This window comes from Echinops telfairi, unplaced genomic scaffold, assembly GCF_000313985.2.
Source record: "Echinops telfairi isolate 266 unplaced genomic scaffold, ASM31398v2 ScPeMD7_5868;HRSCAF=6743_0, whole genome shotgun sequence".
Classification (NCBI taxonomy): Eukaryota; Metazoa; Chordata; class Mammalia; order Afrosoricida; family Tenrecidae; genus Echinops; species Echinops telfairi.
The window spans coordinates 18,527,551-18,535,668 of record NW_022109767.1 but is presented as its reverse complement, the minus strand read 5'-3'; the positions used below and the strand labels follow the sequence as shown (position 1 = coordinate 18,535,668).

The 8,118-nt window shown below is 43.0% G+C and overlaps 1 pseudogene; it reads left to right on the top strand.

The window, feature by feature from the left end:
- Positions 1 to 1,952: 1,952 nt before the first annotated feature.
- LOC101643202 lies at positions 1,953 to 3,071 on the top strand (annotated as a pseudogene).
- Positions 3,072 to 8,118: the final 5,047 nt, after the last annotated feature.

Here is an 8,118-nt window from a genome sequence, read left to right as displayed (position 1 = left end):
AAACTATCAAGGGCTCATGAGGGAGGGGGGAGTGGGGAGGGAGGGGAAATTGAGGACCTAATGCCAGGGGTTTAAGTGGAGAGGAAATATTTTGAGAATGATGAGGGCAATGAATGTATAAATGCGCTTTACACAATTGATATGTGTATCGATTGTGATAAGAGTTGTATGAGCCCCTAATAAAATGATTTTTTTGAAAAGAAAATGATGATGGCAACATATATACAAATGTGTATGATACAATTGATGTATGAATTGTTATAAGAGCTGTAAGTGCCCCCAATAAAATGATTTATTAATAAAAAATAAAAAGAAAAAAATTAGAATTCATCAAAAATTAAATGGACCTCATGAAGATTGAGATCCTAGGATTTAGTGAGCTGAAATGCACTGGCAATGGACATTTTGAGTCAGAAAATCATGGATTTACTATGCTAGAAATGACCCAAGCAAGAGAAACGCCGTTGTGCCCACCATCAAAAAGGATATTTCAAGGTCTATCTGGAAGTACAATGCTGTCTGTGATAGGATTATGTCTGTCCTCATTCAAGACAATCCAATCAATACCACTATTATTCAAATTTATGCACCAGCCATTAACATTAGTGATGAAGGAAATGCATTCTACCACCATCTTCCGTCTGAAATGGATCAAACATGCAATCAAGCTGCATCGATCATTATTGGTGATTGGAATGCAAAATTTGGAAACAAAGAGAAAGGCATGGGAAAATACGAGCTTACTGGTAGACATGAAGCTGGAGATGGTATGATACAATTTTGCAAGACAGGCAACTTTTTCAAAGCAAATACCTCTTTTGAAAAATACAAAATATAAAAAACTATACATAGACTTCTCCAGACAGAATAGGCATAAATCAAATTAACTATATGCAGGGGAAAATTCAATGGAGAAGCCCGATACCCGCAGCTTCAATGAAGCCAGTGGATGACTGACTATGCAAAAGTCCCTCAGTTACTCTGATGTAAGTTTAGGTGAAGGTGAAGAAAAAAAATTGTTTAATCACTATATTGGGGACTCGTACAACTTTTATCACAATCCATACAGCCATGCATTGTGTCAAGCACATTTGTACATTTGTTGCCATCATCATTCTCAAAGCATTTGCTTTTTACTTGAGCCCTTAATATCAGCTCCTCATTTTCCCCTCCCTCCCCGCTCCCCACTCCCTCATGAACTCTTGAGAATTTATAAATTATTATTATGTATTATTATGTTGTCATATCTTACACTGTCCGACGTCTTCCTTCACCCACTTTTTTTGTTGTCCATGCCTCAGGGAGGAGGTTATATGTAGATCCTTGTAATCGGTTCCCCCTTTTTACCCCACCTACCTTCCACCCTCCAGGTATCGTCACTCTCAGCACTGGTCCTGAAGGGATCATCTGTCCTGGATTCCCTGTATTTTCAGTTCCTATCTGTATCAGTGTACATCCTCTGATCTAGCCAGATTTGTAAGGTAGAATTCGTATCATGATAATGTGGGGAGGAAGCATTTAGGAACTAGAAGAAAGTTGTATGTTTCATCATTGCTGCACTGCACCCTGACTGGCTCGTCTCCTCCCCACGACCCTTCTGAAATTAAAATTAATTCACAAAGTTGACTTTTGAGAAGACCTTGTATACAGATTTGCTGCCTTGAGCACTAATAGAAGGCCTTATCAGCTGTGGAGGGATGTCAAGACCATCATTCATGAAGAAAGCCAAAGGCATTAAAACTACAAGAAAGAAATTAAACGATCGATTCAGTTGGTCTCGGCAGCAGCTGCAGCGGCTTCCCCTCTTCTCTGCCTCTCGTTGCCATACTCCTCCTCTCGCTTCCGGACACATGGCCTCTGGTGTGGCTGTCTCCGATGGTGTCAGAGGTTGAAGAAGGGGTAAATTTGAAAGTTGGAGGAGGGGGCTCTGTTGCCAGGATACTACTGAGTAAATGAGGGGCCTGGATGAGGTTAGTGAACCACAGTTAAGGGAACTGCTTCTCCAGCCGGGGCCAGTAGTCAACAATCACATGCCAAAGGACATGGTCACTGGCTAGCCCCTAGGCTATAACTTCATGGAATTCTGTGAAGAAGATGCTAACAATGGCCTTAAGATCATGAACATGATCAGACTATGTGGGGCATCCATCCAGGTGAACAAGGCATCGACTCCCAACAAAAATCCAGGTGAATGGGGACAACATTGTTACTAGGAAAATGGACCCAGAGATTGAAGAGAAGCTGCTTTACAATACTTTGAGTGCCTTCGGGGTCCTCTTTCAAATCCTCAATATTGTGTGAGACCTTGACAAAGGCAGCTCCAAGGGTTATGCCTTCATTACTTTTGCTTCACTTGATACTTTGGCTGCAGTGATTGGGACCTTGAATGGATCGTGCCGCTGTAAATTGCCCTAACACTGTGTCTAGTATTTGCAGATGGCTCCCCCACCCTCTTCGCCCAACCGTGTGGTGCTATCACTGGGGTCTGGGCTCCCTCCACCAAGCATGCCTCCTCCTGGTTCCTTTCCACCCCCAGTGCCATCTCCTTGAGCCCTTCCGCTGGGTACACCCCCAGTCATTCCCTCAGCCAGGCACTCCTAGAGATGGAGGCCATAGCCTTATAGCAGCAAGAATCCCAGGACATCCTGAACTTGGGCATTCTCATCCCCATCCATTCCCACCAGGTGGGATGCCCCATCCGGGGATGTCTCAGATGCATCTGGTCCACCATAACCCTCATGGCTTAGGACATGCCTATACCAGCCCCCCAAGCTCTGAAGGACAGCCACCACCCCAATCCCTGCCTGGAATGCCTCATCCCTGAGATCTTCCAATGGGCATGGCCCCAAGAGGGCCTCCATTTGGCTGGCTCACCTATGAGTCACCCATTTCCTATTCCTCCATATGGCATGTGAAGACTTCCTCCACTAATGCCTCCTCATGGATACAACGGCCCTCCATGCCCTCCACCCTAAGGCTGCTAGTGGGGGCCCCTTCCTCCATCCAGACCACTCCCCGGACGGACTCCAGCTCCTCCGTGGGGCCCCCTTTGGGGCCCTCTCTCTCCGTAAATTCTCACTCTCCTCCCTCCAGTTTTAGTCCCCCAATATCTTCTGGAGACTTTGGACCAGTCAGAGTTGCTGTGGCCCCCTGAGGCTAACGCAGTAATTCCACCCCGGCCTTTCTTTTTTTAAAGTGACTTTTCACACAGAAAGCTCGTCCATTTTTTTTTCTCTCTCTACATTAGTTCCTAGTATTTTTAAAATGCAAATTAATATTTTCTTTTCAAAAAAAAAGAAGAAGAAGGAAAGAAACGAAAGAAATGAGTTGGGGTGGTGGGAGAAAAAGACTAAATGGGATAGATTGACAAATGACTGCCACTGCTAGAGTTCTCGGGTGGGAAATACCCACCCAGTTCTTGGCTTCGCAAGAGAAAGAACTCACACTGAAGCCTGCTTTGTAATCCAGTGGGTTTTATAAAGCATAGAAGTGTCAGGTTTTACAGTAACGGAACACAGGAACCCTCATGGGACTGCACACCCCACACGTGGCGCCCTGAGGCCAGAGAGAGACCGTGGAACGCCCTAGTAGGAGGAGGAGGAGGAGAAGCGGGAAAAGAGGGCAGTGGTTCCCAGGTTCCTGCCGTTAGGACTTTCCACTGGGAGGTGTGGTCGCTGGTACTAGTGGACCCTATTGGCTGAATTAAGCCCACCCACCGGCTCAGGTCTGAATTGGCGCATGCTCCTTAGCCTGCATTGCCTTACAACCTCCTGTAGGGGCCCCTAGGCATGGAGAGGAACACGCCCTTATCCTGCTACTTAACACAACCTTGGACTCAAACTTTGCGATGATAATTAAGATGGCACAGGACCAAGCAGTGTTTTCTTCTTTGGTAGATAGTGTTTCTATGCGTTTGAATGTATTGGACAGCACTTAACAAACAGCTTTCACCATGCAAGGGCAGTGATTCCCTTTTACTGGAATTTATATGTTATCTTTTCCACACAGCTATGGACTTTTCCTTTCAACATGATACCTAGCAGTCTAATAGCAAGTCATAGTTCCACCAGGACTCATTTGATATTTAGAGATCTGTACTTCCTCTGCTGTTGGTAACTGCCAGTTCTAGCGTCACAAAGTGCTTGATTCTTTAACATGTTATTCACACAAAACAACAGAATCATTTCCTGGGTAAGTAGGAACTGCATGGCTTCGACATGCTACTCTAGTCTACATTGCCCAGGAAGTGCCAGGGGTCAGTCAACTACAACCACTGGGTCTGGATCCTTTGGGCTAGGAGAACAGAAAGCTGAAACAAAGGTTTTGTTTGTTTGTTTTTTTAAAGTGACTATGCTGAGAGTTAATCAACTCTTATCAACACAAAACATAACGATCTCAGGGTGCTGTTGCCGATGGAGGCGGGGAGGAGTTCGTTTGGAATCCACAAGGACATTTCTTTATGCTTCCATGCCTTTCTAATAACAATAAAGCAATTGCATGTATGCAAGATTATTAATAGTTCAAAGTTCTTTTTTAAAGATGTGGCTCAACCTGTCTAGCAAACAAATTAACCTAAGTGAAGTGATTCCAGAGAGTGAAGGAAAATTGGAGTGGAGCGAATGGTTATAAATATGACTTAAAAATTAGCTAAAGCAACAGTTTATTTTTAACCACTCTGTATTATTGAAGTTTCTCTGCTGAACCTAATGTATGTGTGAATGGATGCAAGCACAGCAAGAATGAAAGTTATGGATGCTACTTATGGGAACTCACACTATTTGATCCGAGCCATGATTATGGAGAGTAACTGAGCAAAATTCAGCCTGCTTCACACTCCTGGTGACAAAAATCAAGTATGCTACACAATTATGTCTGCCCTGAAAATGTTACTTGCCCTTCATATGTAACCAGCACATCAATAAGAGCAAATTACACCAACAGGGACAAATCTCAAGAACTAGGAGAATGGGTTTGATGAATAAGTCTTTCTATATTTTATCAGACTTATATGCTCAGAGGGTCCTAGTAGAGTCTATATTCAATAGCCCATTGTTGCTTTTGTTAGGTTGCATCCAATGGTTCCAACCTTATGCATAACAAAAGGAAACACTTCCCAGTCCTGGGACAACCTCACAATTGCTAAGCTTGAGCCCATTGTTGCAGACACTGTGTCAATCCATTTCTCCGAAAGTCCTTCACTTTTTCAATTCTCTTCTGCTTTACCAAGGATGATGCTGTTTTCCAGAGACTAGCCTCTTCTGATAAAATGCCCAAAGCTCATGAGATGAAGTATAGCCATGCTGACCCCTAAGGAGAATTGTGGCTGTACTTCTCATCAGACAGATTTGCTTGTTCTTATGGTAGTTCATGGTCCTTTTACTAGTCTTCACTAGCACCGTCGTGCAAAGGTATCAAATCTTCGGTCATCTCCTTAATTCAGTGTCCAAATTTCACATGCAGATCGGTGACTGAGAACTTCATGGCTTTGGTCAAGCACACCTCAGTCGTCAAAGTGATATCTTCGCTTTTCAACACTTTAAAGAGGTCTTATGCAGCACTTTCCCACTGCAATATATCCTTTGACCTCTTGACTGCTGCTGCTTCCAGGAGCATTGGCTGTGAATCCAAGCAAGACGAATCCTTGACGACTTCGATCTTTTCTCTATCTTAACATTACCTATTGGTCCAGTTGTGGAGATGTTGGTCTTCTTTTCATTGAATTCTAATTCATATTTAAGGCTACAAAATCTTTTGATCTTCATCAACAAATGTGTCAAATCCTTCTCACTTTCAGCAAGCAAGACTGTATCATCTGCATATGGAAAGTTGTTAATAAGTTTTCCTCTTATTCTGATGCTACATTCTTCAACATACAGTCCAGCATCTCAGGAATTTTCTTGGCATGCTGATTACATTAGTATGGTGAAAGAATACCATTCTGAAGCACATTTTTCCTAATTTGAAACCAAGCAGTATTCCTTTGTTCTGTTCTAATGATTACTCTTTGATTCTTGATCCATGTGCAGGTTTTGCATCAGTACAATTAGGAGCTTTGGAATTCCCATTCTTCTGAATGCTATACATAGTTTGTTATCATCCACACAGTCAAAGGTATTTGTATATTCAATAAAAAACAAATAAATGTTTAACTAGGGCTCTGTATTCCGCCAAAGTGCATCAACGCCAGTAATGAGATCCCTTACTATACATCTCTCCCTGTCAGTTGCCAGGTAAATTTCTTCCAATTTTCTAGGTAGGTGAATGAGTACGCCCAGGGTTTTGTCAGTGAATGGAAACGTTTCAATTCATATTTTGAAAATTCCTGGAGCCCTGGTGGCATAGTGGGTCATATGTTGGGGTGATAATCACAAGGTCAGCAGTTCGAATCCACCAGCTGCTTCACAGGAGCAACATGTGGCTTTCTACTCTGCAAAGAGTTACACTCTTGCAAACTCATGCAGGCAGTTCTATCCTGCGCTCTCATGTCCTTATAAGCTGGAAGTGACTTGATGGCAGTACTTGTTTAGGTTTTGTGAAAAACAAAACAAACATCTCAGTGAAAGACTAAGTGCAGCTTGGATTTCTTCCTTCAGTACCATCAGGTCTTGATCCTAGGCTACCTCTTGAAATGGTTGCATATCAACCAGTTCTTTTTGGTCCAGTGACTGTATATTTCTTTGATCTTCTTTTGATGTTTTGCACGTGGTTCAATATTTTCCCCTCAGTATTTTTCCTTCTCAAGGCATGCATTTTTTCTCCCTCAGTTATTGCAGCCAGATATATGCTGAGCATGTTCGTCCGCCTCCGGGTCTTCACCCATTTCATTGTAATGCTTTACTTTGTCTTCACAAGCTGCCCTTTGACATTTTCTGTCAGATCTTTTCATTCAACATTCTGTACATTTGCTTGATCTCTTCTGCAATCAAGAACACGTGTGAATCCCTTCCAACATCTACTTTGAGGGCTTTTTTTCCTCTCGTTTTAATGACCTTTGGCTTTCTTCATGTGTGACGATCTTGATGTCATTCCACGGCTCTTTGGGTCTTCTATGATTAGTGATAAATGTCTCAAGTCTATTCCTGTGATGTTCTTGAAATTCTGGTGAGGTATATGCAAGTTCGTATTTGCTCTGGTGGATCTGTTTTAATTTTCTTCAGCTTAAACCTGCCATCACAGTAGCCGATTCAGTAATGCATATGTTATTCAGCTTTTCCTCCTTATTTTATTCCCCTTATTTCTTACTTTGTTTTCTTAAGATTGTTTCCTTTATCAACTCTCTACACACAAGCCTCTGTCTCAGGCTTTGCTTCTAAAGGAATCCATGTTATATCAGCATGTAACAAGTTATTTGTGCTTTGATGTCCTCATTAGAATATTTCAATGGAAATAATAATAATATACATACTCCTCTTTTCTTGACTCACTGTACTCTATTTCCCACTCTGTTAATAGTAAAACGTCTACCGTGTAATTATTTTGTAGCCAGCATGTATGTGGAGCATCCTTTCCCTGCAGGAAGGGTTCCAGGTGGCCACCTGGAAATTGAGCCACCCTGTCCTGCACCCTCTGCTCTCACCTGCCTGCAGGTATTCATCCTTGTGTCCTCCATGCCGATATGCAGGATTCAGTGTCTTGGGTGCTAGTCTGGGTTCCAGCTGCTCTGTAGCCTGGGTCCTTTAACTCAAAGTTACTGTGCATCGGGAAGTTAGAAAGGAGAGAAAAGAAAGAGGCATTTGAAAGAAATATATTGGATTTCAGGATATCTCAAAATCAATGGAAGTGGGCCTAATGTCTCTGCCTCCTTGGCACTTGGTGTGCCCCCAGGCTCCCAGTACCCACCCAAGAAGCCCTACATCTCAGGGACTGTCCCAAAGGAAAAACAGGCTCCAAAATCATGAATCCCGAGTTTCAAGGGTGAGAGCAGAGTCAAAGAGGCAGCTCCTTGAAGGAAACGCTGGCCCAGCATAGGAAGAAGGGAAAGTAGTTAGTGGAGGCCCTCCAGTCACATAATCAAGTTAATCCAGTTGTGTCTCCTTTTTCTTTGTGGGGGAATAATCCAGTTCTGGATACCACATAGCAGCCCTGGTGGTGTAATGGGTTAGTGTCGGGTTGCTAACC